We start from the raw sequence: 10,893 nt of genomic DNA on the forward strand, positions 1-10,893 counted from the left end.
AATATTAATTTTTACAAAAATTATTTACAAAGTTTATATAAGGAAAACATATTCATAATGTAACAATATAATAACAAAGATAATAAATGAAATCTCAAGTGTTTCAACTACGTAATTTGTTTTGATGGTACTTGGTTAATGTAATACCCTCAAGTTTTAATATTATTTAAATAATAAATAATCTTGATTATCAAACTAAAAGCAATCCAAATTTAGTAATTAAAAATCACTAAGTTAATGTTAAGTATTTTTGCTTAATAATTTATGGTTAACGAAGTGAATAAATCAAACTACTAAAGTCTGGTAATCAACCTTGCAAGAATTTGGGTGTAAGACTAAATGTTAATAGCAAAATTCTGATGGCCCAATGTCGTATTCTATGAGCCCAAACAAGTAAAAGAAACCCAAATCAGAATTTGAGCTTGAAAGGTCCAAAGAAAACAAGAAAGAAAATAGGAGGAAATTTCCTAAGGGAATCATGGTCAACCGACCACCTCCCCCTACTCCCTCCTTGTTCCATACACTACCTCCCCTATGATGAACCATCATTCATCCTCTACCACCTCCATGTATGTCTCCAGAAATTCGCCTATAAATACACAAAGGAACCAAGCTTTAAAATAAGAAATTTCAAACCACAAAAATTACAAAATTTCTGTGCTTTCACTTCTCCTCTCACAGCACCACCGAGCCACCACCACAACACGCACCACCTTCTGCGCGCCACCACCCTCTGACCGACAAAGTTACGTCAGTCCTCGCCAGCGACCCTCGCCGTACCCCGCAGTCCTTCGCTACTCTCTCTCCTCTTTTCTTCGCTCACTCCTATGTTCTCGTTTGTTGCTCGTTACTGCTGCCGTGGATGGGACGCGTGTGTTGCACCGACAAACGCCGCCGTTGTTTCGTGCTGCTCGTCGTCGACTACCAAGCCTCGCCGGATCGCTCTGCCGGAGCTCCGTTTCCCCTTGTTGCTCGTACTTCCTTGCTCTAAGTAGCAGAGGTAAAGGAAACCCATCCCTTTATAAATTAGTTTCCCCCCTCGCCTTAAATTCAGAACTTTAACTTTAAAGTTAGCCCAAGATTTACTATTGTAAACTAATTTAGGCTCAAATTTGTTTAGTTAAGCCAATTCAATGGTTGCATGTTTATTTATTGGGCTCATATCTGATTTCTTTTAGTTTTAGTTAAGTTATTTAATAAATGTTGGGCTAATGGAGTTGAATTGAAGATGATTTAGTACCTTGTTAAGCCATGTTAATTTAATTTATTAAGTAAAACATAATTGTTGGGCCTAGAATTGTTAAGTTAAGTCATCTAACTTAATTTAGTTGCTTTGCTATATTGGGTTTAAGTGGATTGTTTTGTTGGATTTAATTAAATCACTTGGTTTAGATTAAACCTTTAACTAGTTGGGTTAATAATTATGTTAAAGATTAGTTAAAAATGTTATGTTAAACTAATTACCTTCTAATCCTTATAATCTGAATTCTATAATTGAATAATAGGAACACTTTAGTTTGCAAAATGAGTTTATATTTAGTTCATAAGTATCATAATATATTAGTGGTCATTAGTTAATGATAATAATTTATGGGTAATTAGGCAAGGAATGTTTGTAGTAGGTATTTTCCTAGTATAGTCACTTGTAAGTTTAATAAGTAACTCACTCTTATGAATGCAACTATTAATTTATAAGCTTATAATATAGTAATATGACTAAAGGATAAATAATACTTCTAATCTGATTTCAAATTATGTTTATAAACAAGTGTATAAAAGATTCCTATATAACCAATTAGTCACGAGAACCTAAATAAGTTACGACTACATAACTTATAAAATAAGAATCGTTCTTAAAGAGCACTAACACTAATGTTTTCTATTTAATTACTAACTTATAAAATACTCCTACTAAAATTAAAAGAACTCATTCCTCGGAGTTCAGTAAGGACGATATTAAGGACAAAAGAAGAGGATTACATACTGCAATTGAGGTAACAACTACTGCTAGTAACCGCAATTCCTTTGAAATGCGTTTTTATAATATGCTACTGAGATGATGATTTATGAACATGTGTTTTTGAGCTGCGGGATTATTATTACATGTTTTGATTACATATCCTGAGATTTATATGATTGAAAGATACACAGTTACAGAAGCATATTGATCATTGGAAATAATATTGTTTATGAAATATTAATGGAAGTTACTGAGTTACTGAAATACACTGATCACTGTTAAAGTAAAAGAAATGTAACATGATAAAGTAAAGTGAAACAACTGGTTGGTTGTACCTACTGACTGACTAAAGGTCGTGCACATACCGTACTGTTTACTGGGGCATTGACCCGCTACTGTTTACTGGGACACTGGCCCACTACTGTTTACTAGTGTAGGGTAATGCCAAGGCCCTTGCACAGTGGTGCATACACATACTGGGAGACGTCCCAGCACTGACTGATGTACATCCACCAGAGTAAAAAATGATAAAATGGAATCATGAAATATTAAAGTGAAGTTGAATGAATATTGCTTTCGTAAATGTTTGAATTATTCTATCCTTCTGTTTGCAAATATGATGAATTGAAATGGATTTACGCTGCTAGAGTAGCTTGTTACTGAGCCTCGGCTCATAACGTTTTGTATTTATGTTTTAGGTACTGCTGGGGACAATGGTACTACATAGTGGCAAGGATTACTACCTTATTAAATCATCTAGTAATAGTAACTTGTAAGGCTAACTTATCTAGAATGTAAGATCATATACTTTAACACAAGTTATCACTGTTATATCAAGTAACGTTAACATTCTCTGTTTTAATATAATATAATATGTTTAAGTTATCGCTATTTTATCTCTTAATATTTAGATATGTTATATGATTGTAGCCTTGCACCTTCCTAACTGAAGGTGCGGCGGTAATGCCTCGACTAAGTAACTATTCCGCTGCTAATTAGGTTATCTTAAATAATGAGTCAATGGTCGGGGTGTTATAGTTAACCACATGCACTCTTCAGCCCAGTCGACTGGCAGCACGTAGCTAATAGTATAAGACTGATGTGGATTGAACTCTTGCATAGGTGGAGATATAATCCAATAGAAGGCTTTACTTCCAAGTTTTGAAAATATCATCTCCATGACTCGGGTTTGTCCATTTGGTTGCATCAACGCAAATAATTATACAATTATTTTGTAGAGGGACATATAGGCTTTGAAATTATGCAGTGCATTTAAAAGCAACGAAGGTTAGTTTGTAATAGATGATAACCTGTTGAAGTATTAATTTTATGTCTGTAGCTGGGCATCTCTAAATGAGTTGTGCAAGATCATGAAGCATTTTGACCTTTGAAGAACCACTTTTATCACATAATCATAATCATGAAACATCATTAAAATATAGTGTCATCATACTCATTATTTCATAAACATCAAAATCATTTCATATCATCGAAAATCATCATATTCATAAAACCTTTCATATCCCACAATCCATACATCAACGACGTAGTGCGAAATACCATGAAACATCATTAGAAAGGAATTATGGGTGTTAGCAGTAGACATTACCTGGTACCGTAGTTACGTTTTCTTGAGAGTCGGGGGAGGCTTGTAATATTCCTTCCTTTTAATCTAATAAAGAATTGAATAATAAAATTTATTACTATTTAATTGGACGTTGCGTTTTTCTTAAACATTATTTCATTAGGTCGTGAGATTACCCAAAAAATGTTTTTAGACCTTCGAGTTACTAATTTATAAGCTTAGGTGTGGTTATCATTAAACTTAAATTATTATTATCATTAATCCAATGACCACTAATATATTATAATTCTATCCCCTACTATGCTTTAAAAACTAAAACTAATTATAAAAGCTTATGAAATTACTCCTCCATGAACAATCATCAATTTTCGCATGAACACTAAACTAGGTTGGTTATTAACATTATTCTAGTTATCTAAAATATTAGCATTAACCTCCTACATTAGTAGTCAATAAACTTATGAACTATATATAAAGTTACTTGTACAAGTTTAGTGTTTTTAATACTCTCTTACAAAAATTCAGATTATAAGGACTAGTAATTAATTAGTTTAACCTAACCTTTTTAATTAATTCTTAGTATAATTATCAACCCAACTAGTTAAAGATTCAATCTAAACCAAGTGATTTAATTAAATCCAGGAAAACAGTTCGCTTAAGCCCAATATATCAAAGCAACAAAATTAACTTAAGTGACTTGACTAAGTAAATCAGATTATAAGCCCAATATTATGTTTAACTTAATAAATTAAACTAACATAGCCTGATAAAGCACTAAATCAGCTTCAATTAACTCCATTAGCCCAACAATTAATAACTAGCTAAACTAACATTATAAGAAAATCATATTTGAGCCCAAATAATACACATGCAACAATTGAATGGGGTTGTTGACTAATGTAAATCAGTTTTTAGGCCCAACTTAGATTAATTAACAAAAGGTAGTAATTAGGCTTGCATTATAACACTTTTAATCAGATTTTAGAGGAAAGAATAGAGAAAAGAAAGGGTGTAGTACCTCTGCTCACTTGGAGCAGGGACAAATAACACACGACTGAGACCTCGGCGAGCTTCGGCGAGTGACGCAGGCGACAACACGGGAGGTCGGCAGCAAAAACCGCCCAGCTTGAGCGTCGACCTTCAGAACTCCGGTGGTGGCGAAAGCAGAAGCAGTAGCAGCTACGAAGAGGCAGAGCACGAGAGAGAGGGGAAGCGAAGTAAAGAGAGTGAGAGAGAGAGAGAGAGAGCAGCGACAACCTGCATTGTGGAAGCCGTACTTTAAGAGCAAAAATGGATTGTAGGAAATTACCCATTGGTCGTCTACTTTTATCCGAGAATTGTGAAGCAATGGTACATCTGGACGATCTTGTCGGTGACGATATATAGGATATGAGTCATTTTCATGTATTGTTGCATAAGTAAATGACTTTGAGAATTCTTTCTTACAACTCCCTTGTTTCATGCATGGAGAATCCCTGTTGTGAACACAACATGGACCATGAACCATGTGTTTAAGAGCTTTCTTCTGCAATTTCGGTTCTTGTTGTTCATCTGGTATTTCTGCTATGACAATTATTCGTGGTTAGCTTGTCGGTTTGGTCAAGGATCATCAACATATGAACACACTGAAGACATCTCTTTTGGAATTCAACTACATATACATAAGCCACCACCTTTCCAAGGATTTCCTTTTCCAAAACATCTTTTTTCAACTCTTCAAATTTAGCATGAAAGACCCTTGTTAGTAGATCTGGGCGATCATTTGGAACTTGTCCGAGCAATACTTCCGATTGTATTTCTGACCAAAATGGATTGAATGTCATTGTTAGGAATATATCCGGCTTGCCAAACTTCTGTACCAAGGCCATGGCATCTTAGTACCTCTGGTGCATATCTCATGAGCTTCCTAAGAATGAAGACAGTAGTATGGTCCTTCGACCAACATTCTCTGCAGATGAAAATTTACTTAAAAAAAGTAATGTTAATTGAAGGGATTTGTTTCGTTACAAAGAGTATAGGTATAGCTAAATGAATCTGAACCTATATTATTTTCTTCTCAGCATTAAGAGAATCCTCTAAACCCTTGTACAATTCAGCATGTATCTTGTCTTGATTAAGTGCAATACATCTCAGTTTGGATGCTTGCATTTTTACAAAGTTATCAACAACATATTGTTGGAGGAGACGACCACCTCTTAGGAGTAGACAATTAAGATATTGTCGCATCTAAGGAACATTTTTTTTTTGTTAGAAAGAGATAAGTATTAAGCTGTAGGAATATGAGACATACACATAAGAGTTGAAATAATTTTCACCTAAAACATATGCATAAAATTCTCGACATGTCAGCTTCCTGCCCGTCGTTGTACGACTGTTTACATCCCATCCATAAAAGCCATAAGGAAATAAAGAGGATATTGTAGTGGGTCATAATAACCCAATTATCTTTGATATACATCAATTGTCCATTAACAAACATGTTATGTAGTTCTAGACTCGTAAAATACTGCTATTCCTACAACATGTTCTTCAATAGGAGACTTGTGCAACAATGCCCTGACCAGAATAACCCGAACCTGAGCTCCGCTTTTGGACCTGCGAAAAGGGACCCACCCTGGAGGTTTGGGTGGTATTTCCCTCTCCAAAACTTAAGTCAGGTATCAGGAGTAGCAAAGGGAAACTTTTAGAGAGAGAATTATGACAGAGTAACAATACCTTTCTCCTGATTTCAAGGACTATTGCCCTGAAAAATATACCTTTCTCCTGATTTCAAGGACTATTTATAGTGTTTGAGATAATTGATGTACTCTGAGCTCACCCTAATTTGGGGACACCTGATTGGCTAAGCAATGAAATCATGACACGTGACAAGCATTTATTGGAGAGTACACATGATCCAACTTTATGTAGATACCTTTTTGGGACTCTGTGCCAAAGTACGAACTAGGCTAGGAAAGTGGGCTGATACTTCTTCCAATTTAGGAAGTGTACTTCAGCTATCTTTCCTTTTGGCCCTGAACTTTCGTCAACATGGAAGGGACACATGTACGGCCCAGATGAATCCTTGTGGCTGCCTAGAGCCGCCGATCTTTAGGCTACAATATTTACCCCTAAAAGAGGTTTTTTTACCATTTGGGCGCCAAGACGGTTAAAATTCTCTTTTAACTTGAGAGAACTACCTTACTTTTTCAAAAAATAGAAAAGGCGCCATTTTGCCGGTCTCAACCGGTCAACTCTCAAAGGTTCCTTGAGCACAACGATCGTTTTTACCAGAAGGGGAGGTCTTTTTTACCTCCCTATAGATATGACCTCTTGTCCTTTCTGAGTTCATTTCATGCCTTGAGAGAATTTTTCTAGAGAGAGAGACTATGCCCATTTCTTCATTGAAATTCTAGAGAGAGAAAGTGCATCCGTCCAAGACCTTGAAACCTTCATCATCCGTCCGAGTAACTCAACAAGTATCCCTTTCCTTCTTCTTGCTCTCAATTTTTTACTTTTCTTTTCATTTTTTTTAGAAAAATGGATTCTTCTTCTTCATCGAATAATCCCGGCCACTTAAGAGTTGGTCTTAACACTAGAACATCTAGTCTTCCATCTTTGGCATATTCTAGAGTTGGGCCTATTTTGGCCGCTCATGCATTGTGTTTTTATGGACATAGACGACAAAGTCAGACGAACCAGTCTTTACCTGTGCAGGGTAATCTGGCACGCGTCAAGCAAACTGCTCGTCTAAGCGTGGAGTAAACCTCCCGGCTCCAGCTTTGAAATGGAGGCATCAATCGGCAAAATCCCTGAAGATAGGGAGCGCGAAGTACAGAGTGCTCGGCCAGCACCAGAAACTCCTTCCCATGGAAGCGTCCTGGAAGAACGACTTAATTCCGTCCGAAAAAGATATGGAAATGGATGAGACTAACGAGGCGGAGAACGTATCTGGTCTGTCCAATGATTCGGACGATCCCTCCACAACTTCGTTAGAGATTAGACTATGCCTAGGCCCTCTATCTGACCCTAAATTTATTTTAGCCAATAATGGCTGGTTAGGACGGCTAGGCACCGACCTTAGGCCTTTCTCCTCGGCAATTCCCACGTCGGGGTATTCTTTTGTCCTGCCGGATAACCAGGATACTATTGTTAGTATCCCGTCCGGCCATTTTGCCGTTTATCAGTTATCTCTGGACGCGGGGTTGCGATTTCCCCTTCACCATTTCATTAGCCGTCTTTTACATCACTATAATGTCGACTATAACTAATTAGCCCTAAACTCCTGGCAAAACATCCTAAACTTTTTAGCCGTTTGCGAGTCGAAGGGCGTTACTCCTTCATTGTCGGCCTTCACCCAGATACACTATGTATCTAAGGTTCCCAAGACGGTAGAGGGGGCTTGGTTTAGTGTTTGCAACCATCACAGTTTTATGACGTCTTGGGATAAGACTTCTAAGATGCATGTCTGGAAGGCATAATTCTTATTCGTCTAATCCCCTAATGAGGCAGTGGCTAGGAGATACCACTATTTTAGTCGGGCTCCCACTAATACCGGACGAACCACTTCTTTTTTAGAGCTAGAGAGTGATTCACCCGAGGAGATGGTGGAATACTTCAGGCATATCAGAGTATTTTGCCCCAAACAACTCATCCTTTAAGGGTCCGTCCAACTAGACCCCTTTTAAGGAAATGTTTTATGACAATAATTTCCTGGTCGTCGTGGGCTTGCGGCAGGCCGAAGATAGAGGTATACCTCTTATTCCCTAAGTAAAATTCTTCGTCCATGGACATTTTCTTACTAACATTATGCTTCTATTTTGCAGCTTATGCTAAGGTCGTCCTGAAGAAATCTTGGACGGGAGTCATCCGTATGTCTAAATTTACCAGCTCCTTATGGAAAGAATACAACAAGTCCGGCTCTAAAAAGAGGACGGATACTTTGGTAAGCTTTTTTTTTTTTTTTATGGGCGACCATGTTGGCCGTCCTACTCCCTGGGGCCTCTCTCTTCTTAGGACAAGGCTTTCTCAAGAATGCAAGCCGGCCAGAGCCTTTTGGGTGGCCTTCTCTCTTAATTAACACCCTTCCAGAAACTAAAGTGTTTGTTTGGTTTTTGGACGAGTCCTGTTCCAAACTGGAAGGCGATTAACCTTTTTGAGGATGGTATTCTTCTTTAGGTAACCTTCGTCCGGGAACCAATACTTTTATTAGATTCTGGACGAGCTACCTTCTCTGATGATCAGTGACCAACTGTTTCTGGTCGCTCTGATTTTTTGGGCAGGTTTCGTCCATAACTGAATTTTTTGTTATTTTTTGGACGTGCCTCTTACTTATGAAGTTTGTTTTCCTAACTTGTCTTTTCTTGTTCTTCAGAAAAATTCCCCAACATTGAAGGAATTGGCGGAGAAGGCGCCCACCAAGAAGAGGGCGGTCACAGTGGAAGACGCTCCTCCCCCCAAAAAATCCAAAGGCTTTATAGCCAAGAAGAAGAAGTCTGACCGTCCTTCCTTAGCGAAGGTTGAATTGCCTCCTAAAGTGGAGGATACAACCATGGTTACCTTCGTTGGGGGAAGTTGACCTGACGCCTGCTACAACACCCAAACAATCGGATGTGGTTGTTGTTCTGGAGATCCCTGAGAAGGCTGAAGAACAGATCACCCAGCCGGACGCGGCTAAGGACGTCTCGGCCTTTCCGGCCATGTTACGGGGTTGGTATCTCAAATGCCCCTTGCATACAAATCTACTTTATTGTCTTCCGCTGAGTCGTACTACTCCAACATTGTTAAGACTCTGCGTGTTGGCAGGCTTTAAATGAGTCCGTTTAACAGACTAGCAGTGGTCATTCCCGTCGAAAACACTGACGACTCTCCTCTTTCAGATAAAGGCAAAGGAGCAGCTGAAGCAGTTCCTGAGGCTTCACTTATAATATCGGACGACGAGTCCTTGGTCGCCTTCGCCAGGATGACCTCAGCGGATCGTGAGAATTTCAAGCAGGAGCTCATCAAATGCTTCCCTGAGCCTTATATTTAAGACTTAAAAGGTGCTTCATTTGGGCATGTAGGCTACATGTCCCAGCTTGCTGCTGAGGTATAGAAATCATTTCCATGCTGTTCATCTTTCGTATTTTGCGGAATAACTTGTTTTTTATGGTCGTCTTAACTAATTGAACTTCTCTCTTTCTTTTCAGCTCTTTGCTCGCAGCATTCTAACAGAGGAGTGGGCTAAAGAGCTCGGAAAAGAAAATAAGCAACTCGTCCGACAAGCTACTACAGTTGGGGATAAGGCTATGCATGACATAGCAAAGTAGGAAACCCCTGTCGCCAATCAAGGGAGGCATGGGAGAAACGGTCGGCCGACAAAAATTATCTCCTCAAAATCAACGAACTATTTACCGATAAGGACGCGTTGAAGTTGGCCTTGAAAGCTGAGAGAAACACCGCTCTCTGGGCCGCAGTTCAACTTAGAAGGGAGAATGGTCTTCTAAGGGCGCAAAACTATCGGCTAAAGGAGGAGGTGGCTCAAGCCTTCGAGTCTGCCAAAGAGCCCCTGAATGAGGTCATTGATACCTCCAAGTCCTGGTATGTGAAGGCCTTTGAGATGTTGGCTGAGGCAGACGACGTTCCTCGCTATGTTGGTAGAGTTCCAAGAGAGCCTTCACAGGGCCATGGTGGCCACTGGGGAGCCTCCGGTCTTTCAAGAGTCATCTAATGACGAAAAAGAAGAGGAGGTGGCCGACACAAAGAATTAGGCCGATGACACCAACCTCCCTCCTGAATAGAATTCATAGCCTTAACTCCCTTTGTTGTTGTATCTTGGCCGGAGGCCATTCTGTACTTAGCTTGTTTTGCTTTTCTATCTTATAGATTTTAATCTTTTGGACATGAGATTTATAACAGAACTTCTTTTTCTTTTCTTGTCTCTGCTTGCAATTTTACTTTTGTTGACTAAGTACCATAATGTTCCGTCTACATTATAAGAGCACAATTTATCCAATATGCTCTCTCTGATGGACAAATTTGATTCATACTTTTCTCTAACACTTGCTCAATTTCTCAAGTGTTGAAGTTACTTGTCCTTGTCTATAGAAATATTTCATCTAATACATGACTTCTGCTGATTATCCAGCCCACTTTATTTCTTGGACGATCTTATTTTTATAATTTTAAAATTGTAGACATTGATCGTCTGAGAAATGAGGACTGACACGATAATCAACATCAAGTCGTTCATGGCCCAAGGTTATAGATTGACTATTATTATGGACGAGTTCAGCTAAATCACAATGTCTTGGCTCTCCCCCGCGTCTTGGACAAAGTGAATTTTTTGAATCCTCTTTGTTCCAAGAAGGAAAACGGCCATGTTTATTAG

At 38.5% G+C, this 10,893-nt stretch overlaps 1 long non-coding RNA gene across 1 annotated transcript; it reads left to right on the plus strand.

Moving 5' to 3' along the window:
• Positions 1 to 7,970: 7,970 nt before the first annotated feature.
• Positions 7,971 to 10,434, plus strand: LOC125491838 (uncharacterized). Its single transcript, XR_007268456.2, has 3 exons — positions 7,971 to 8,469; positions 8,899 to 9,612; positions 9,713 to 10,434. It is a non-coding gene; the product is annotated as an uncharacterized LOC125491838 (long non-coding RNA).
• The last annotated feature ends 459 nt before the right edge of the window (positions 10,435 to 10,893 follow it).

This window comes from Beta vulgaris, chromosome 1 (assembly GCF_026745355.1).
Source record: "Beta vulgaris subsp. vulgaris cultivar EL10 chromosome 1, EL10.2, whole genome shotgun sequence".
In the NCBI taxonomy this organism is placed as follows: domain Eukaryota; kingdom Viridiplantae; phylum Streptophyta; class Magnoliopsida; order Caryophyllales; family Amaranthaceae; genus Beta; species Beta vulgaris.